Source organism: Armigeres subalbatus, chromosome 3 (assembly GCF_024139115.2).
Source record: "Armigeres subalbatus isolate Guangzhou_Male chromosome 3, GZ_Asu_2, whole genome shotgun sequence".
NCBI lineage: Eukaryota > Metazoa > Arthropoda > Insecta > Diptera > Culicidae > Armigeres > Armigeres subalbatus.
Window position 1 is genome coordinate 287109294 of NC_085141.1, and position 23141 is coordinate 287132434.

The 23141-nt window shown below is 42.5% G+C and overlaps 1 protein-coding gene across 14 annotated transcripts in view; it reads right to left on the bottom strand.

The window, feature by feature from the left end:
* Nucleotides 1-23141, bottom strand: part of LOC134224745 (rab11 family-interacting protein 4B) — a 330754-nt gene that overhangs the window by 84015 nt on the left and 223598 nt on the right. Inside the window, exon 1 of one of the 14 annotated variants that reach the window (XM_062704286.1) lies at nucleotides 22897-23049. The exons of 9 other annotated variants lie outside the window; for them this stretch is intronic. The gene's annotated coding sequence lies outside the window, so the exon portion shown is untranslated. Of the gene's footprint in view, nucleotides 1-21792; nucleotides 21810-22237; nucleotides 22394-22714; nucleotides 23050-23141 lie in introns of those variants that run through there. 4 more of the 14 variants (XM_062704291.1, XM_062704287.1, XM_062704288.1 and 1 more) reach the window with 4 other exon arrangements.

Sequence of the window (23141 nt, forward strand, 5' to 3'; positions counted from 1 at the left end):
AGTAGAAAATAGATATGGGAACACATTGGTCTCTTTGGGCGATGTTATGTAAGGCATGCATAATAAGAAAGGTTTTTACGAGTGGAGTGAGGTGGGTCATATGTATGGAACGAGAATTATTGCCGTGGTTATTACACAGTGGAATCCGAAATCCTAAATAGTAGAAGTGTTTACGTACCAGACTACTCAACACGTATGAGAGGCTGCTGAGTTGAGTTGTTTATTTCCATCTCTCATCAAGCATATCAAATAAAAATTTGGGAAACAATACTCTAGGAATTATATGAAAAACACTCAAAATTTTCTCCCGTTTTGCCTCATTGGATGAAAATTGGTCGGCGCAGCAAATACCACATCATTCGAACCCATTTGCTCGACTTTTGATTTCACACCAGTGCAAATTGCTTTGTTTCGACCCAGTGCACCCTAATGGATCGAAACCCACACATCAAACGCTTTCGCTGGAGCACTTCAAACTGTGTCGCCCTCACCTTTTACTCAGTGTTTGTTAAAGCGAGCGAGATAATAGACTTCCCGAGCATTCATGTGCGACCGTTTATTGGGAAAAGCAATTTTCTCCAATCGAATCATCATGGCGGACAATCAATTTGTTGATCGTCTGAGTTGGCAGAGTGGGCAGTCATCTCGATTCACGATCTTCACAGTTCAAGGTGCTCTAAAAAATCGATTTGTTTGGGGTTGTGTTTATGCAAGCGTTTTGGATTGAATTGTTGCAGATTGGGTGCCAAAAATAACGCAAAAAAATAAATACGTATCGGGAATATCGGAATCAAGCTGTGATGTAAGAAACAGAGTTCGATTGATCTATCCATCGATATGAACGCACCCCAGGTGAAAGGATCCAAGGCAAACGTAATTTTCCGACAAAACAGCGCACACAAATCGAGTTGATTGATCTAACGTAAGTTTTAGATTGAAATGGTGAATATGCGGTGTAGTAAGTCGTTGTTTTTTCCTCAGTGATTCCTTTTATCGACAATCAAACAAGTTTTTGATTGATGAACGTTGCAATTGAACGGAAAAGAGGCAAGCAATATCTTGATTAAAGATTACCGAAACGTTACTATTTGTAGAAAAAAATAGATTGACGATTGAGTCTTACGTGTAAGTTTAATGAAAGTAAGCTTTGAAGTCAGCAAAAAAACCGCTGCTGATATTACCCTACTAACACAGTAGTTCTCACCTTGTGTTCTTCACAACGTGCCATTTTTTATTTTCTTTAGCTCTTATCTACACCAACATGAAAAAAGCATTGCATTAACGGGTTATGTTTTGTTAGGCATGGCCACTTTCACTCCCATTAACGCTTCCCCGATTAATCGGACTTCTTACTGTCTGGTTTTGCTAAGACTATCGAATCGCATATGTGTACTTAGCTTCTCACCAATTCAAGCGCAAATACCGTTAATTTATTTCTTTTTTTGTTTGGATTCTCAACCCAAATTAGCCACATCATTGTGGCTCTCAACTTCCCACCTTGGAGACGAGTGAAATCGCACAGTAACAAGTGTAAACCTCAATGGGAAAACAAATGATCGTTTAGGCTTTGACAGGAAAGCTTCATGAGCGCACGTGATGATATGCCACGGTAAATACCTTTCCATAATTATATTTGATTGATATGTCATTTTCTCACGTAGGGAAAACATGATGATTGCACCTGATTTGGTCACTTTCGAAAGTTAACAAATTCAATAATATTTGATGAATGGCAATGCAACACAAAATTACGCTTACTTTATCCGGAAAAACTCAAGTAATAATGATTGAAATAATGAGCTCAAGATTAAAACGCATACAATTATAAAAGCTGTGCCTTACCTACATTGATGCAGTTCTGTTCCGGAAGAACGATTTTCAACAATTGTTCAGTACCGTTCTGGATCAATGGAGACACTCCTACACATATATGGCAGCTGCTTATGTATTTACGTCTGTGTTGTCTTATTCCGCGCAAAATTTAAAACAACGACTCGTCTTTGTTTACATACCGACTTCCACTTAGCGTATACAGTGGGGTACGTACCCATAAGTGCACGATGATAAGATGCCACGATTTTTAGTCACGGACACTCAAATCATCTTGAGTTGCAGCGCAGCTGCCAATTCTCGCATCAATTTGAAGTGAGCAAATCGTTACAAACCTGCAACACTCGTTGCCTTCCCAATTTCGGTTGCTGCTGCTGTTATTAGCATACAGAAAGACCTGATACGGTGCGCCGCTACTCGGACCGTATTTTTGTTTTCTACTTGCTAAAACAAACTTCCTACACCATTATCAGTCGCTGTACTCGTAGTCAGTCGGTAGCTACACGACCAAAAATGGGTCATCCAACGGAAATGGCTGGCTCCAATGCACCAAACCACGACCGTCTTTGTGCAGCACAGCTGACTGGGGCTCGGACTGGATGAGTCTATCCATACGTGCCTTCCGAGCTTTCCCCTAAAATTACCATTTCATTGTCGATTTGCAATTTCTTTAGGACGTAAGACCATGGATTGCCGCACGGAGACACGATGATGCGGCGACTTTTTCCGCCCATTTCCGCGTTTTGATAGAAGTAAAAAAAAACCGGCAAGTGCGCTACATACTCGACAACACTGGCACCGATGATGGCAGACTTCGATTGCATCTTCGCCATCCATGCCGCCGTGTGATCGTGATGATAATCGGAAACATGTTGCGCTTCTCGCTCGATAGATTTTTCGGGGTGCAATAACCATCAGGTCCCCTCCCGCCACTGCTGGTTCAGTCACTTTCGATTCAGGCTGAGCGGGTGCCCACGAGATATCCCGTAGCGCTAGGCAATGGCAATGGCGCACGGAGGTAGATCACCATACAGATGATGGACAAAAAACATCACTAGTTGTGGTAAGACGAGTTATAACAATAAAACATATATCAAATACTTGATTGTAGCTTTACAGATACGTATTTTGGCCTTAACAGTAAGGCCGTCTTCAGTGTCTCGTACTTGGCCGTAAAAAATCGTCCCAACTTCATCTGAATCTTCTCAGGAAATTCAACCTATGTTCCTGAGGACTTAATTCCTACGGAAAACTCAAATTAATTATCACGGGAGAATAGAAAAATAATTAAATGGTCGAACGATTTTCAAACAAAAACTCGAACGATCTTCAAGGGAAAATTTTAACGATCTTCAAGGGAAAATTCGAACGATCTTCGAAGGAAAATTCGAACGATCTTCAAAGGAATATTCGAACGATATTCAAAGGAAAATTCGAACGATTTCCAAAGGAATATTCGAACGATCTTCAAAGGAAAATTCAAACGATCTTCAAAGGAAAATTCTAACGATCTTCAAATGAAAATTCTAACGATCTTCAAAGGAATATTCGAACGATCTTCAAAGGAAAATTCGAACGATCTTCAAAGGAAAATTCGAACGATTTTCAAGGGAAAATTCGAACGATCTTCAAAGGAATATTCGAACGATCTTCAAAGGAAAATTCGAACGATCTTCAAGGGAAAATTCGAACGATCTTCAAAGGAATATTCGAACGATCTTCAAAGGAAAATGCTAACGATCTTCAAATGAAAATTCGAACGATCTTCAAAGGAAAATTCAAACGATCTTCAAAGGAATATTCGAACGATCTTCAAAGGAATATTCGAACGTTCTTCAAAGGAAAATTCGAACGATCTTCAAAGGAAAATTCGAACGATCTTCAAAGGAAAGTTCGAACGATCTTCAAAGGAAAATTCGAATGATTTTCCAAGGGAAATTCGAACGATCTTCAAAGGAATATTCGAACGATCTTCAATGGAGTATTGGATCGATCTTCAAAGGAAAATTCGAACGATCTTCAAATGAAAATTCGAACGATCTTCAAAGGAAAATTCGAACGATTTTCAAACGAAAATTCGAACGTTCTTCAAAGGAATATTCGAACGATCTTCAAGGGAAAATTTGAACGATCTTCAAAGGAATATTCGAACGATCTTCAAAGGAAAATTCGAACGATCTTCAAAGGAAAATTCGAACGATCTTCAAAGGAAAATTCGAATGATTTTCCAAGGGAAATTTGAACGATCTTCAAAGGGAAATTCGAATGAATTACCAAGGGAAATTCGAATTAATTTCCAAGGAAAATTCGTCTGACTTTCCAAGGAAAATTCGAATGACTTTCCAAGGAAAATTCGAATGACTTTCCAAGGAAAATTCGAATCAATTTCCAAGGCAAATTTGAATGAATTTTCAAGGGAAATTCAAATGATTTTCCAAGGTCAATTCGAATGAATTTCCAAGGTCAATTCGAATGAATTTCCAAGGGAAATTCGAATGAATTTCCAAGGGAAATTCAAATGAATTATATAAAATTAGAGATTATAATAAATTTCCACGGGAAATTCTAATGAATTTCCACGGGAAATTTGAATGAATTTCCACGGGAAATTCTAATGAATTTCCACGGGAAATTCAGATGAATTTCCACGGGAAATTCGAATGAATTTTCACGGGAAATTCGAATGAATTTCCACGGGAAACTCGAATGAATTTCCACGGGAAGAACGAATAAATTTCCACGGGAAATTTGAATAAATTTCCACGGGAAATTCGAATGAACTTCCACGGGATATTCGAATGAATTTCCACGGGATATTCGAATGAATTTCCACGGAAAATTAGAATGTATTTCTACGAGAAATACGAATAAATTTCCACGGGAAATTTGAATAAATTTCCACGGGAAATTCGAATGAATTTCCACGGGATATTCGAATGAATTTCTACGGAAAATTCGAATGTATTTCCACGGGAATTCGAATTCGAATGAATTTCCACGGGAAATTCGAATGTATTTCCACGGGAAATTCAAATGAATTTCCACGGGAAATTCGAATGAATTTCCACGGGAAATTCGAATGAATTTCCACGGGAAATTCGAATGAATTTCCACGGGAAATTCGAATGAATTTCCAAGGGAAATTCGAATGAATTTTCAAGGGAAATTCGAATGAATTTCAAGGAAATTCGAATGAATTTCCAGGGAAATTCGAATGAATTTCCACGGAAATTCGAATGAATTTCACGGAAATTCGAATGAATTTCCACGGAAATTCGAATGAATTTCACGGAAATTCGAATGAATTTCCACGGAAATTCGAATGAATTTCCACGGAAATTCGAATGAATTTCCACGGAAATTGAATGAATTTCACGGGAAATTCGAATGAATTTCCACGGAAATTCGAATGAATTTCCACGGAAATTCGAATGAATTTCACGGAAATTCGAATGAATTTCCACGGGAAATTCGAATGAATTTCCACGGGAAATTCGAATGAATTTCCACGGGAAATTCGAATGAATTTCCACGGGAAATTCGAATGAATTTCCACGGGAAATTCGAATGAATTTCCACGGGAAAATCGAATGAATTTCCACGGGAAATTCGAATGAATTTCCTCGGCAAATTCGAATGAATTTCCACGGCAAATTCGAATGAATTTCCACGGCAAATTCGAATGAATTTCCACGGCAAATTCGAATGAATTTCCACGGCAAATTCGAATGAATTTCCACGGGAAGAACGAATAAATTTTCACGGGAAATTCGAATGAATTTCTACGGGAAATTTTAATAAATTTCCACGGGAAATTCGAATGAATTTCCACGGGAAATTCGAATGAATTTCCACGGGAAATTCGAAAGAATTTCCACGGGATATTCGAATGAATTTCCACGGAAAATTCGAATGTATTTCCACGACAAATTCGAATGAATTTCCACGGGAAGAACACACAACTTTCCACGGGAAATTCGAATAACTTTCCCCGGGAAATTTGAATCAATTTCCACGGGAAATTCGAATGATTTTCTACGGGATATTCTAATGAATTTCACGGAAAATTCAAATGTATTTCCACGGAATTGAATTCGAATGAATTTCACGGAAATTCGAATGTATTTCCACGGGAAATTCAAATGAATTTCCACGGGAAATTCGAATGAATTTCCACGGGAAATTCGAATGAATTTTCACGGGAAATTCGAATGAATTTCCACGGAACTTTCGAATGAATTTACACGGAACTTTCAAATCTCCACGGGAAATTCGAATAAATTTTTACGGGACTTTCGAATAAATTTCCACGAGATTAGAATGACATTTTACGGGAAATTCGAATGAATTTCCAAGGGAAATTCGAATAAATTTCCACGGAACTTTCGAATAAATCTTCACGGGAAATTCGAATAAATTTCCACGGAAAATTCGAATGAATTTCCACGGGAAATTCGAATGAATTTCCACGGGAAATTCGAATGAATTTCCACGGGAAATTCGAATGAATTTCTACGGGAAATTCGAATGAATTTCCACGGGAAATTCGAATGAATTTCCACGGGAAATTCGAATGAATTTCCACAGGAAATTCGAATGAATTCCCTTAGGAAAAATTCGAATGAATTTCCATGGCAAAAATTGGAATGAATTTCCACGGGAAATTCGAATGAATTTCCACGGGAAATTCAAATGAATTTCCACGTGAAATTCGAATGAACTACCACGGGAAATTCGAATGAATTTCCACGGGAAATTCGAATGAATTTCCAGGGAAATTTGAATGAATTTCCACGGGAAATTCGAATGAATTTCCACGGGAAATTCGAATGAATTTCCACGGGAAATTCGAATGAATTTCCACGTGAAATTCGAATGAATTTCCACGTGAAATTCGAATGAATTTCCACGGGAAATTCGAATGAATTTCCACGGGAAACTCGAATGAATTTCCACGGCAAATTCGAATGAATTTCCACGGCAAATTCGAATGAATTTCCACGGCAAATTCGAATGAATTTCCACGGCAAATTCGAATGAATTTCCACGGCAAATTCGAATGAATTTCCACGGGAAATTCGAATGAATTTCCACGGGAAATTTTAATGAATTTCCACGGGCAATTCGAATGAATTTCCACGGGAAATTCGAATGAATTTCCACGGGATATTCGAATGAATTTCCACGGGATATTCGAATGAATTTCCACGCAAAATTCGAATGTATTTCCACGAGAAATTCGAAAGAATTTCCACGGGAAGATCGAATAAATTTCAACGGGAAATTCGAATAAATTTCCACGGGAAATTCGAATAAATTTCCTCGGGAAATGCGAATAAATTTTCACGGGAAATTCGAATGAATTTCTACGGGAAATTTGAATAAATTTCCACGGGAAATTCAAATGAATTTCTACGGGAAATTCGAATGAATTTCCACGGGAAATTCGAATGAATTTCCACGGGATATTCGAATGAATTTCCACGAGAAATTCGAATGAATTTCCACGGGAATTCAAATGAATTTCACGGAAATTCGATTGAATTTCCACGGAAATTCGAATGAATTTCCACGGAAATACAAATGAATTTCAAGGAATTGAATGAATTTCCAAGGAAATTGAATGAATTCAAGGAAATTCGAATGAATTTCAAGGAAATTGAATGAATTTCCAAGGAAATTCGAATGAATTTCAAGGAAATTCGAATGAATTTCAAGGGAAATTGAATGAATTTCAAGGAAATTGAATGAATTTTCAAGGGAAATTCGAATGAATTTCCAAGGGAAATTCGAATGAATTTCCAAGGGAAATTCGAATGAATTTCCAAGGGAAATTCGAATGAATTTCCAAGGGAAATTCGATTGAATTTCCAAGGGAAATTCGATTGAATTTCCAAGGGAAATTCGATTGAATTTCCAAGGGAAATTCGATTGAATTTCCAAGGGAAATTCGATTGAATTTCCAAGGGAAAATCGAATGAATTTCCAAGGGAAATTCGAATGAATTTCCAAGGGAAATTCGAATGAATTTCCAAGGGAAATTCGAATGAATTTCTAAGGAAAATTCAAATGAATTTTCAAGGGAAATTCGAATTAATTTCCCAGGGAAATTCGAATGAATTTCCAAGGAAATTCGAATGAATTTTCAAGGAAACTCAAATGAATTTCCAAGGGAAATCACTTTTAGTCACTAAGGTGACTAAAACCGGTACACTTTCCCTATCCGATTTTTTTTGTGAACTTTAGTCCGAACATACATACCACTTTGTTGATATTAGGAAAATTTTGATTTTTTTAACATATTCACACATTTTCCAACCAAATTAATTTTCATTTCCAGAACCAATTCAAAATAATAATCCAATTTTGACCAGCTTAATGGAAGAAGTACTCATCTATAGGATATGGCTTGTATGAAGCAAAACGTAGCGGATTTAGGAGTTTTGCTCTCCGTTTCCCCAGGCATGAGACATACTCCGTCATTATTCGACTCCATCAAGCGAGTCAGCACAAAAAAAGATCGTTTGCACTCTCCTACGGACAGATCAAGCACCCCTTCCGAGCGCCATCCAGTAGCTTAATCACCCTTCGAAGTGAATTCGGTGCTTTAGACAAGGGTGCAAAATAAAAAATCATTGCGCTGATGTCTGATTAAAATCTAAAATTTGTAGCATTCAAACACCTATGCATGGCAGGCGGCTTTGGCAAGAGTAAGCGAAAAAAAATCGATTGAAAACACCGAACCATATTGTGCCGGAGCACGCGAGAGGTGAAAGGATTGTGCCGAGGTGTTTGGATTCGGATTATCCAACCAGTGACGACGGCTCAATTAAGATTTTTCCGAAACGCGGGGTGGATACGGGTGATCCGATCCGAGCGGATGATTTCGTGACGTGCCTCGGTCTTAAAGTGTGGTGCCCCACTATCTTGGTCGTTAAGGTAAAAACAGATTAGACATTACGACAGCTTTTTAGGTACCCCTTCGTTTTGTGGGCCGGGTAAGCGGGGGGTGTTAATGTGATGTTTTCCTTTTTAGTACGTTGATCAGCAATCAACAAACGATGAGTGTGATCTTTTAGGAGGGATTGATTGGGCGGGAGGTTTTAAAATCTTCAAATCGTGTGCTGTGATCGGACAGAGTATTTCGTGACGATTTTAGCACGTAGTGAAAGGCGCAGAGATGTTTTAGATATTTTGCAATGTAAGTAATGACAAACTGATGTTGAACAATTATAGTTTCGAGGACATTTTCTAAACAACTTCTCATTTTTTCATGATTGTTATATAATAAATTAGCTTTGTGAACAAAAATGTTGAGACATTTTGAGTATAAAATATAAATAAATGGCTTCTTAATCTAATGATCAAATAAAGAGAAAGGGTCGAATACGATTTAAAGAGGTAAGTAGTAGTTTATATGAAATCAAATTACATAACAGTAATAGACCTCTCATTAGCAGACATATTTCTAAACGCTTCGAGCAACAATACATCAGGAAGCCACATTGTAATGTCAACCTATAAAATAAGACGAGCCAGACGTGATAAAACCCTACAGCAGGTCTTGGGTGTCCCTTCACGCCAGCGCAAAAATGCATCTCGTTGAGATCCGCGGGTGGTGCGCATAACAGTGGTTACTGCCGCCAAACGCCAGGAGTTCGGTGCCAGACAGCTTGCCTACCGAATGATTACCTGCGACAGTGTTTGAATGTTTTATTATTTTTATAGGAGCACAAATGGAAAAAAAATACGACCCCGAGCGTCTCGCTGGTTTTGGTTTACATTGACGACATAACAAACGAAGCTGGCGCGCACTACTGGTTACTGAGGCAACCTCGAGACTTCGATTATGAAATCACTGACTGTGACTACCGTGCCGTCAACGACCATCATAGTACCTAACTGTGAGCCGTTCATCGTAGAGGATCCTTTCTTTCCGTTGATCCATGGCAGCAGCAGCGACACCGGGCAGTGCGAAACCGCTGTGAAGGTTTTTCATTGCGCTGCGGGCACAATCGAAATGGAAAATTGAACCAGTTCTGCTTGCCTCCTCCTGCCAGTCTACTGAATGGCACTGGACTGGAGTGCTGGATTTCTTTTAACAGACCGTGAAATCTATTATTTTAAAGTTGTGAAAATCGTTATTATGATTGTATCAGGTTTTAGCAATAATCTACGATGAAACAATTTCATTTCTTGGAGCGTTGTCATGCGCAAAAAAAATGAAAGGCGATATTCATACAAAATTGAGCATTCATCGTACGTTGAAGAACGATGCGTTCTCCAATTCACAGGTCAATAATGCACCTGCAGGCAAAAAAAATCTTTTACCCATGCAAATTTAAACATCTTTGCCATCTTATTGGGCATGATTGACAAATAATTTCAAAGTAGGTTACAACATAAATACGAGCGAATACTTCTTTATATGGATATTCACAAAAATGACAGTAACGCAATTATCAGCACTAATAACAAGACTACTGAAGTTCAAAACGCTAATGCAATAACAGCGTGTCCAAATTTTAATTCCCACAAAAACAGATAGATCTAAATCATTCGCGGGTATGATGATAGTTTTGAACAATTATGGAGGCAATCAACATTCAGCAATAATCGATCCAATGGACGCGCTTAGTTCTACCTTGGATGTAACCATGGTGAAACAAAGCCAAGCGCCATGAAATCGATTTGATTCACTTCATTTAGAGGCTTAGCCAACGCTTTTTTGTGAAGGCAATTTATAATGACCAGTTATTGCTACTCCAGCTAATTGAGATCAAACGCGATTTTTTTTTGCATTCACAGATGTTAGTGGAAAGATAATTTCTAAAGGTTTACTGGTCTCATTAGTTTTCAATTATTTTTTTAAATTTATCATTATATATTCTACGAGATGCCATTTAACTTTGATTTATTTCACTTTAGATGAATCATTTAAAGTTATGAGTAGTAAAACAAAGGCATTTCCCATATTAGTCTTCATAAACTTCAAACGACACACTTCCATAATCTTGACGTTTGACCTACTTCGGGCAAACTCGCTAACACACGTACAAAAAATTCAACTCTTTATGGAAATATAAGAAACTCCAAAAACTCGACTCTAAATCACAAATTAATCAGACCGGATTAATTTAAATCCCTAACATCAGCTTGCCGTCGTTGACCGCCCGCATGAACACCGCATAAATGCATTTGAATTAGGCATTAACTTGGCACCCCAAAGAAGCAGCCTGCTTACCCACTTTTAGAAGATTTGTCAATGGAAAGAGTTAAGTCCACACCTGTCTGCAAGTAATGTTTCTCCGACTCAACGAAGGGGGAAAACTCCGTTAAGCCGTTCGTCGACTTGGTAACAGGGAATGGTGTTGTGAAAAACCGCAACAATCGTGTGCTTAGTACCTACGTAGAGGGAAGTGGGCGTCTTCTGTTCACATTGAATCGCATGTTCCCGGAAAAATGTTGGCCGCCCCAATCAGCAGTGGACGAGGGAAGAACCAGCAGCGCACCTAAGGTACTTTATATGATAATTTGCTCCAAATGAAACGTGCATTCAACCCACAATCAGCAACACTGAAGAAACCAACGCAACAACAGCAACGTTACGTGCACTCGGTCAATGCTGCAAGCTGGGCGCTACCGCTTGCTCGGCAGCGAGACCGTAAGTTAAGAATTTTTCGCCTCGTTTGCATCGTTACATTGCCACATTGCATTGATCCGGTTACAAAGCGTAAGATTTTCCCCGGCCGCAGCCTCTTCTTCTCTTTCGGATCGGAAAAATCAGTCAAACGTGCTACCACAGCAGCAGCAAGACCGGCAGTCAGCGCAGCGCAACAGCATCGACGCGACGAGGAATTTGCTACAGTTTGCGGGTCCGAGTTGTGTAGAGGTTCGTTCGTTTGGTTGGTTGAATGCAGTTTTGGAGGACGGGGCCGGTGTGTGCCGGTTGGTTATGAATTATTGGGCCCCGCTTGCGAGAGTTAAGAGAAGAAAGGCCACAACAACGGGGGACGGGGCTCGATGCTAGACAGCCGGTGGAAATACGGCGAGGTGCATTATGTAATCCCGGGCGGTAACAAACTGTATTTGCATTTCTATGCACTGATGAGTGGAGATCGGTATCGGCGCGGCTAACGCATGTTGGAGAACACGAGGGTGGAAAATCGTGCTGATAAATAACATCACTTCCAGTAGGTTTCTATGCACTGGGAAAATAGCATGCCTACCTTCCTCGTACAAGCATTCAACTAGGCATTGGAATTTCCGTTAGATAAACCTAACTGAACATACAAATAAACGATTTCTTTCAATAGATTGTTGGACAAATGTTCGAAATAGTTTGGGATAAAAAGATAAAAAACGATTTCATTTTCGAGAAGATGGTCTCTCCACACCTGAATCGGAATCATTCTAGGCAAAAGCCTAATGAGCATGAAAGGTAGGCCATCACGTTCCTCACATTATTGGAAATGAATCGTTCTTTATTCAAACTACCAATATAGCTTGAGCTTGATTGGCTTCCCGTAGTTGCTACTCCATATTCTTTATTCACGCTACCAATATATTTGAAAAAGAGTAAAGTTGAGGTTTTTATTTTTCAAAGTACAACTACTTAGTTTTGTTGCTTATTTGTGATTGAAAATGCGTATTATTAAACATAAATCGGTTCTTTTCAGGACCACCATTAAAATTGTAATAAATTTGTTCGCATGGATGGCGCCTGTAGAAATTTGGCGGTAAACCGTCGATAAGCTGTTGTCGGCGTCAGCAGCACTCAAGTAAAATTTCTCACTAGATTCAGACTATCGTATGTTTGCTGTTGCTGTAAAACCGGTAATTTTCGAACCACCCTTTTTACAAGAAATGGATTTGTTCACAAATTACGTAATTTTTTGTATAGATGGTTTGATTTTTTAAATGGGTCATAACGCTCGTAATTGACCCTCCTTCCCGGTAGAGCGTTACATAATTTGTGAACAGTCCTAGTTTGTTCGAGAAGAATTTTCTTCAGAGTACAAAAAATCAGAAGGGGTTGTGCAGAATACACGGTGGCCCGACGTTATCTACGTAAATCAAACGGGCGCATTTTGAATTGTATTGCCATTTTACTAAAATATTTGTTACAATATCATATCGTACTCTTGGACACTTTCTTTACTTATGCAAGAATATTGTAGGAGAATTCTTTTGATTTATTATGTGGAAGGTTTTATGCAAAACTGGCACAACTAAAAGTTGCTTGTAACGGCACTTCTAGGGGAACGGTTCGCCACTTCATCTCATAGCTCCTATTTCCATCCCATCAAAAACAAAGCAATGGAAACGAATTTGGTTTGATTATTATTTTTGAGATTTTTTTCAGCAGTGAGCACGCATGTTTACAAAAAGAAGCGACGAATTTGGTACCGTATTTCTTTGTTTAGCGATGAGATGGATATATGTACAGTGAGATTGAGATCGGAACATTTCCCCTACATTTCCTTATTTAAAAAATGTCGAGTTATTTCGTCAGTGACAGCACTGATGAAAAACCGTAGTTTACGTAGTATTGTCATGTCTTATACACAATCGTTATGAAATTGTGATTTTGATATTTAGGTGGGTCTAGGGCCGAAAACCTCATTAATAAAGACAATAATGATAATGATATTATGTTCAGATCCTTTAATGTCAGGATCAGATCTTGATATGCTGAATAATCAAGAAAGAGAAGCAAGTGCGATGCACGCTTTATTCTTATGAGTTGGATTAGCTCCTAGAGATGTCATAACACCATTGTGAACAGTTTTATACAGTATAATCATCCCCAGAGTCTGATTTAGGGGGGAACGGGGGGGGGTCCATGGCCCCGGGCCCCCACAAATCTTATGTACCAAAGCCAACCTATTTTGTACATTTTGGGGCCCCCACATACTGTCGGCCCCGGGGCCCCCTTCCGGCTAAATCCGGCCCTGATCATCCCGTTCCCGATCCTCGTGAAAGGAGGCTTCCGAGCCTCTTGAAAGGAACCTTCCGAGCCTCTTGAAAGGAGGCTTCCGAGCCTCTTGAATGGAGGCTTCCGAGCCTCTTGAACGGAGGCTTCCGAGCCTCTTGAACGGAGGCTTCCGAGCCTCTTGAACGGAGGCTTCCGAGCCTCTTGAACGGAGGCTTCCGAGCCTCTTGAACGGAGGCTTCCGAGCCTCTTGAACGGAGGCTTCCAAGCCTCTTAAAAGGAGGCTTCCGAGTCTAGCCTCTTGAAAGGAGGCTTCCGAGCCTAGCCTCTTGAAAGGAGGCTTCCGAGCCTAGCCTCTTGAAAGGAGGCTTCCGAGCCTAGCCTCTTGAAAGGAGGCTTCCGAGCCTAGCCTCTTGAAAGGAGGCTTCCGAGCCTAGCCTCTTGAAAGGAGACTCCGAGCCTAGCCTCTTGAAAGGAGGCTTCCGAGCCTAGCCTCTTGAAAGGAGGCTTCCGAGCCTAGCCTCTTGAAAGGAGGCTTCCGAGCCTAGCCTCTTGAAAGGAGGCTTCCGAGCCTAGCCTCTTGAAAGGAGGCTTCCGAGCCTAGCCTCTTGAAAGGAGGCTTCCGAGCCTCTTGGAAGGAGGCTTCCGAGCCTAGCCTCTTGGAAGGAGGCTTCCGAGCCTAGCCTCTTGGAAGGAGGCTTCCGAGCCTAGCCTCTTGGAAGGAGGCTTCCGAGCCTAGCCTCTTGGAAGGAGGCTTCCGAGCCTAGCCTCTTGGAAGGAGGCTTCCGAGCCTCTTGGAAGGAGGCCTCCGGGCCTCTTGAAAGGAGGCTTCCGAGCCTAGCCTCTTGAAAGGAGGCTTCCGAGCCTAGCCTCTTGAAAGGAGGCTTCCGAGCCTAGCCTCTTGAAAGGAGGCTTCCGAGCCTCTTGAAAGGAGGCTTCCGAGCCTCTTGAAAGGAGACTTCCGAGCCTCTTGAAAGGAGGCTTCCGAGCCTCTTAAATGAAGGCTTCCGAGCATCTTGAAAGGAGGCTTCCGAGCCTCTTGAAAGGAGGCTTCCGAGCCTCTTGAAAGGAGGCTTCCGAGCCTCTTGAAAGGAGGCTTCCGAGCCTCTTGAAAGGAGGCTTCCGAGCCTCTTGAAGGAGGCTTCTGAGCCTCTTGAAAGGAGGCTTGAGGCCTCTTGAAAGGAGGCTTCTGAGCCTCTTGAAAGGAGGCTTCTGAGCCTCTTGACAGGAGGCTTCCAGGCCTCTTGAAAGGAGGCTTCTGAGCCTCTTGAAAGGAGGCTCTGAGCCTCTTGAAAGGAGGCTTCTGAGCCTCTTGAAAGGAGGCTTCTGAGCCTTTTGAAAAGAGACTTCCAAGCCTCTTGAAAGGAGGATTTTGAGCTTCTTGGAAAGGAGGCTTCCGAGCCTCTTGAAAGGAGGCTGGCCTCTTGAAAGGAGGCTTCCGAGCCTCTTGCAAGGAGGCTTCCGAGCCCCTTGAAAGAAGGCTTCCGAGCCCCTTGAAAGGAGGCTTCCGAGCCTCTTGAAAGGAGCCTTCCGAGCCTTTTGAAATGAGGCTTCCTGAGCCTCTTGAAAGGAGGCCTGAGCCTCTTGAAAGGAGGCTTCTGGGCCTCTTTAAAGTAGGCTTCCAGGCCTCTTGACAGGAGGCGTCCAGGCATCTTGAAAGAAGGCTGCTGAGCCTCTTGAAAGGAGGCTGCTGAGCCTCTTGAAAGGAGGCTGCCGAGCCTCTTGAAAGGAGGCTGCCGAGGCCTCTTGAAGGAGGCTGCTGTGCCTCTTGAAGGGAGGCTTCCGAGCCTCTTGAAATGAGGCTTCTGAGCCTCTTGAAAGGAGGCTCTGAGCCTCTTGAAAGGATGCTCCTGAGACTCTTGAAAGGAGGCTTCCCAGCCTCTTGAAAGGAGGCTTGCGAGCCTCTTGAAAGGAGGCTTCCGAGCCTCTTGAAAGGAGGCTTCCGAGCCTCTTGAAAGGAGGCTTCCGAGCCTCTTGAAAGGAGGCTTCCGAGCCTCTTGAAAGGAGGCTTCCGAGCCTCTTGAAAGGAGGCTTCCGAGCCTCTTGGAGGGAGGCTTCCGAGCCTCTTGGAGAAAGGCTTCCAAGCCTCTTGGAAGGAGGCTTCCAAGCCTCTTGGTAGGAGGCTTCCGAGCCTCTTGAAAGCAGGCTTCCGAGCCTCTTGGAAGGAGGCTTCCGAGCCTCTTGGAGGGAGGCTTCCGAGCCTCTTGGAGGGAGGCTTCCGAGCCTCTTGGAGGGAGGCTTCCGAGCCTCTTGGAGGGAGGCTTCCGAGCCTCTTGGAAGGAGGCTTCCGAGCCTCTTGGAAGGAGGCTTCCGAGCCTCTTGGAAGGAGGCTTCCGAGCCCCTTGGAAGGAGGCTTCCGAGCCTCTTGGAAGGAGGCTTCCAGGCCCCTTGGAAGGAGGCTTCCTGAGCCTCTTGGAAGGAGGCTTGAGCCTCTTGGAAGGAGGCTTCCTGAGCCTCTCTTGGAAGGAGGCTTCCTGAGCCTCTTGGAAGGAGGCTTCCAGGCCTCTTGGAGGAGGCTTCCAGGCCTCTTGGAAGGAGGCTTCCGAGCCTCTTGGAAGGAGGCTTCCTGAGCCTCTTGGAAGGAGGCTTTGAGCCTCTTGGAAGGAGGCTTCTGAGCCTCTGGAAGGAGGCTTCCTGAGCCTCTTGGAAGGAGGCCTGAGCCTCTTGGAAGGAGGCTTCTGAGCCTCTTGGAAGGAGGCTTCCTGAGCCTCTTGGAAGGAGGCTTCTGACCCTCTTGGAAGGAGGCTTCCGAGCCTCTTGGAAGGAGGCTTCCAGGCCTGAGCCTCTTGGAAGGAGGCTTGAGCCTCTTGGAAGGAGGCTTCCAGGCCTCTTGGAAGGAGGCTTGAGGCCTCTTGGAAGGAGGCTTGAGCCTCTTGGAAGGAGGCTTCTGAGCCTCTTGGAAGGAGGCTTCCTGAGCCTCTTGGAAGGAGGCTTCTGAGCCTCTTGGAAGGAGGCTTCTGAGCCTCTTGGAAGGAGGCTTCTGAGCCTCTTGGAAGGAGGCTTCCGAGCCTCTTGGAAGGAGGCTTCCTGAGCCTCTTGGAAGGAGGCTTCTGAGCCTCTTGGAGGAGGCTTCCTGAGCCTCTTGGAAGGAGGCTTCTGAGCCTCTTGGAAGGAGGCTTCCGAGCCTCTTGGAAGGAGGCTTCCAGGCCTCTTGGAAGGAGGCTTCCGAGCCTCTTGGAAGGAGGCTTGAGGCCTCTTGGAAGGAGGCTTCCGAGCCTCTTGGAAGGAGGCTTCCTGAGCCTCTTGGAAGGAGGCTTCTGAGCCTCTTGGAAGGAGGCTTCTGAGCCTCTTGGAAGGAGGCTTCCGAGCCTCTTGGAAGGAGGCTCTGAGCCTCTTGGAAGGAGGCTTCCTGAGCCTCTTGGAAGGAGGCTTGAGCCTCTTGGAAGGAGGCTTCTGAGCCTCTTGGAAGGAGGCTTCCAGGCCTCTTGGAAGGAGGCTTCTGAGCCTCTTGGAAGGAGGCTTCCTGAGCCTCTTGGAAGGAGGCTTCCGAGCCTCTTGGAAGGAGGCTTCCGAGCCTCTTGGAAGGAGGCTTCCGAGCCTCTTGGAAGGAGGCTTCTGAGCCTCTTGAAAGGAGGCTTCCGAGCCTCTTGAAAGGAGGCTTCCGAGCCTCTTGAAAGGAGGCTTCCGAGCCTCTTGAAAGGAGGCTTCCGAGCCTCTTGAAAGGAGGCTTCCGAGCCTCTTGAATGGAGGCTTCCGAGCCTCTTGAATGGAGGCTTCCGAGCCTCTTGAATGGAGGCTTCCGAGCCTCTTGAATGGAGGCTTCCGAGCCTCTTGAATGGAGGCTTCCGAGCCTCTTGAATGGAGGCTTCCGAGCCTCTTGAATGGAGGCTTCCAAGACGTTTATAAGGAGACTTCAAGCGTTTTGCAATAAAACTGCTGAGCTGTTCGGAAAAGCTCTTCATGCCTCTAAAATGAGGCTTCTAAATATGTAGATTCCAGACTCGACATTTTGTCTTTTTGATCTTTTGTCCCATAGCTTCTCATACACTGCGTTGGTTGTGGTAGGCAGGATTCAGTAGGCTTTGATATACTGATCGCCATGAATATTATCGGTTCAATTAAAGTTAATTACCTATATTCCGGGGATTAAACCACCCGACATGGACGTTAATTTACAATGCTGTGAAAACTCATATGTGAATATGTACATTATGTGGAAGCTAAGATTTGCAAAATGTATTGGAGGTAACCACTTTCCCGTCGATGGGACTCGAACCCACGACCCTGAGTACGCTAGACTGGTGCTTAAACCAGTCAAGCTACGATGGACCTCCGTCGGCCTTCGCAACCTAGCGGCTAGTGAATGAGGTCGAGATTCCCAAATTTGACGCATAGTTAAATCACTCGCAATCCATTTGTCAAGACAAGACTTCCACATGTGTATAGTACACGTTCACATTAGAGGAGCGTGAGTATATAGAATGTCTGGAGGTTACACACATTCTTCATCAGCAACTGTTGGCTTTGTATGTTTGTTTGTTCTGGGGAAAAGGTACAATGTCTATGATAGATAGATGATATCCCATGAAATGTTTCCAACTCAAAAGTATGGCTAAGACCAGGTGAAATGCATTCAATACACTTGTTACATGTTCATAATTTGAAAGTCCCTTGGAGCTTTTACACTCAAAAAGTTAGGCCGATACCCTATAGATCGTTTTATTGACCATATAGACCCTCAATTCAGACGACTTTTTGGGGTAACTCAGATGATTGGTCAAAAAAAGTAATTCATTCTCTGGTTGTGTCAAACGAATTATCAACGGACAAATACCTCAGCTCAAACCTATCAAGAGGCAGCTTTCTGTGGTCTTACGGGTGCAATACGTTTTCACCAAATTTGGCTGCTTGTCAATTCACGTGCCGGTTTCAGATTTGTACTAAGAGCCTTGTTGCTTCCTTTATACCAGAATACCTATGTATGTTAACCCCTGGAGCTTGCTGGAGCATCGCTCGGTTGAAACTTTTGGGCCATTATGAAGGCTACGTAAAACACTCGAGGTGTTAAACAACGAGTTGGCGTCGAGGAAACACTGGGTAAAAGTATCGAAAGAAGCCAAGCCCATTATTGCCTAAAACCTTATGAGTGGTGTCAAGGGCAAGGTAGGTGTAGGCCCTCGGTTATGAAGAGGTGATCCAATAAAGCAATAAAGTAGAAACCAAACCATTAAGATGTTGTTTATTTCCTGAAGGTTTTTCAAAAACCGACATTAAACTAGTTAGGCTTCCCTTTTTGCATTTTTCATTATTCCGAGTACAGTCTTTATTTCCACAAAAAAAAAACAACACTGAGTCTTGACAGTTTCATACAATTTTGCAGAGCTCAGCGACTAAAGTTATTATGTCGTCACCCTTTTCGCGCTAATTTGATGATAACAAAAATCGATCAATAATGTGTAAACGCGATTTACGCTACCAGCGTAAAAGCAACACGCATTCCATATTGCGTTACAAGTAGAACTCGTGGAAACGACCAGCTGAGCTAAGTGAAAGACTAATTAGTTTCGTTTCACCACCAAACCGCCCAGCGGCGACTCACCACACATATCTATGGGTGCTTGCGTGACGATTTGCTCATACTGTTTGCTAGGGGCACTCAAATGGTACAACCGTCGCCACGCCACCGCCAGCAATCCGTCCCACTGCCGCAGCCCGAAGCGGTCATACCAACCCGTGCCGGGGAGACTCCTTCGGTTCTTTCGGTTTAAATTTATTTGAACTGCAGTTATTCAACACTGCATTAAATCGCTCTGCTGATTGATTTTAATCTAGGCGCGATCAAAACTGGGGTAAGTACATTTAACTATAGCGCAGTGCATAACTCCGTTGTTTGGCTGTTACTCTGAACGAGTTACACACAGCATGGAATCGATTATATGCAACTGAACCGTTAGACTCTTGTTCCTACCGTATCTTTTCTTTTCTTTGAATGGGATAGGAAACTTTATCACGTTGTTTCGCGAGATTTGATCAACCGGTTGAAACAAAAAAGAAAAATATTGCCCACAACGTGAGCCACTTTCAACATTTATTAAAACCATCACTTCGGTTCTTATCAGTAACCACCGGCACTTGGATGCGAATTCACTCGCACACATTCACACATCGCTCGCTTGTTTAGAAATCATTATAATCAACTTAGGATTTTGTGCCAGCAACTGTTCTTGACAAACAATTCGAAGCAGTCAGTAAATCAGCGATTATTCTCAGGCAGCTATACAGTGCGAGAAAATTGCTCGCAAGGTTAAAGTTGTGTCCCGACGACGACTTGAGAGGAAGGGTGATGATGCAAAGAGCGATAAGCACTAGTAGTGGTCAGTGTTCGTTTGGATGGACGGCGAGCTCGATTAAAGTAATTGGATGTGTTATGTAGATTCATACCTACAAACGAAACGGAGAAAAGATTGTTCGGTTTCATAATATAATTGTTTACATGATTGGGAGTGTCGTAAATTTTCGATGGACGGAGTGGTGCTTCCCATGACATCAGTAATCACATCCACTGGACTGCGAATTATACGTATCCGTCCATTAGATAAGACTGCGAAAGACTAAGGTAGTGGCATTTGACATGATATGTGATACGAGTTATCATACCAAAAAGAACCGACTCACTAGTCTGATACATATCATGTCTGCCTTACTAGATGAAGATTTATGGTTCGATCCTCGGGCTGTTTCTTTTCTACTTTGTCTATTTTTTTGTTACTGGTTATGATTAACATCATTTCATGCTTTCTTATAAATTTTGTTGGTTGTACATCCTCCAGTAGGATATTGTTAGTCATTTCCACAGTAAAGAACCACGTGAAACATTGCAAAGGGCCCTCCTTAGCCGTGCGGTAAAATACGCAGCTACAAAGCAAGGCCAGAGTGGCTGGGTTCGATTTCCAGTGCCGGTCTAGATTTTCAGATTGGAAATTGTCTCGACTTCCCTGGGCATAAAAGTACCATCGTGTTAGCCTCATGATATACGAATGCAAAAATGGTAACTTGGCTTAGAAGCCTCGCAGTCAATAACTGAACACCAAGCTGCGAGGCGGCAATGTCCCAGAAGGGATGTAATGCCAATGAAGAAGAAGAAGAAGTTTCTGCGCCAAGTTACCATTTTGCATTCGATTATCACGTGGCTAACCCGATGACACGTTCATGCTCAGAGAAGTCAACCCCAAACCGATGTTTCCTGAGTCGGACCAGGAATCGAACCGAGCACCCTTCAGCATGGCCTTGACTTGCGGGTCCTAAAACCAATTTACACCGATTCCAAAAATAATACTTTGGAAAAATAGAAGTGACAATCAAAAAAATGCCAAGTGTCAAATAGATAGTTAGACAATTGATTGAAAAACAGTCAAAATTATCGAACAATCACTCATTACAGTGAATTTAGTCTACAAGTAGTAACGTTTCGCAACAAAATTCGAAAATACAAAAGCACCAGACTCTTAAAATAATTTTAAAATAAAACATTGAAGAAATTTTTAAGTAGGAAAACTCGTATGCATTTTCATGTAGCAAGGGAAGTATATATTTTAAGATTTCATAAATAATAAGGCATAATTTAGATTATGACCGATTTACTAATGACGTTTTACACAAAAGGTTTTAGACGATTTTTTTTATTGCAATAGAATAGTTACCCAGTTCTAGTAATTTTTTGTTAACGGATTTCTTGAAAAATAAGTTACAAGGACAAGGTATGTAGGATCGCAACACATTCCAATTTTCATAAGTCTAATATTTCTTAGATATTATATGCGTATTCTATGCGAAAGTAGGTTCAATTATATAGAATAGTGTCATGCTGTCACCGATATAACAATCACCCTTGAAAGTAGCCTCACCCTACAATGTCTGGTTCCCACAATTAAACCCAAGAAAGACAATTATTCATCAAAGTGTAAACGCTCCGATTTGCTCAAAGTATCTACTTCCGGCCATCTCAACGTGCCAGCAGCACACCCTTTGATTTTGTGTGACTGACATTCACCAGCCCCTCTTAAAACAATGCATTTTCCCACACTAACCGTGCCACTTCAAGTTCAAACCTCTTGTGTGTTTATTTTTGGGGTTGACATTATCCACTTTTAGTTTTGTTGTATTCTCAGCTTCGTCACCTCAGGCTCGCCGTCGTCACCAAGAAGTCACCGTACCAGTTGACGTCCTCGGGAAGGCAAACCACATATCCGAAGCATCTTTCCCTTATTTGGCACAAGAAGGCGCAACATCACAGCAGCACAATCACAGCCGTTCTGCCTTGAGTCAAAGCGCTTAAAAGTTTTGCTTTTAAGTTCAAAAGCATTTACGACACACTTCAATAAGCAGACAACTTTCAGCTGACGACCTTCACATTCGTAATTCGTTTAGCTCTTCCTACTTGATTCGAAAAAAAGAATACTCATTCCTTGTCGTTATTTCACCGAACGATGAAAGCACTGTTTATTTTAAGGAACCGAATCGCTGATTATTTACGATTTTTTCCTGGTAACACATTCCGACACAACTTCACATCTTTTAATCCGGTCAAAAATATTGTTATCTTCCCTACATATTTATCAGATAATTTTTTTTATCATTCTCTTCTTCACACTTTCGAACTTAGTCGGCACAGCTTTATGATACACCTCGCCGACGCAACTTGATTCAAAATCGATTGTAGATAAAAAAAACAACGGGCACAGGTTAAATTATTGTAACTTCCTTTATCTTCCGGAAAACCATCAATTCGTAACACATTGCCCTGATTTTTGTTCCATCGCAGCCCCTCTAATCGCTTCCAGCAAGTAATGCACGCCCGATATCCACGGGCAGTTTCCGATACACTCGCGAAATACCTCTCCCGTTCACATTCCCAGCAATCCCACGCGCGTAATTAAAATATAGCACCAACGAAAAAAAGAATAATCATAAACCAAACCCCCTAAAAGCCGAGTCGAAATAATACTGCACCGTGTAAAATCACCCAACAGCCCGCATATCTGTTCGGCGGCGATGGGAATGGCAACACCGAATCATTTGCCGACAACAACGACGGACGATCACAATTGCCAATTATTAGCCATACACACAGCAACAGCAGCAGCAGCAGCAAAGACTGTCAGTGCGCGGCTGCAGGCTGGCGGTAAACTCACACAAAATCCCAACGCCCAACGCCGATCCTCCGATCATACGCGGAGGAGGCTTTGTATAACGGATGATGCGCGATCGGTCTGCACTCTGCACGCGCGCACGTGTTCCATACGCGAGTCACGATACGATACTGGCTGAGTGCAGTGCCGAGAGCAAGCCGCGAACCACCAGTTCGGCGCGGTGGCGAACAACCCCACTCCCGGTATAACAATTCGATGGTGAGTGAATTGTGAATGAATCCGGCGCG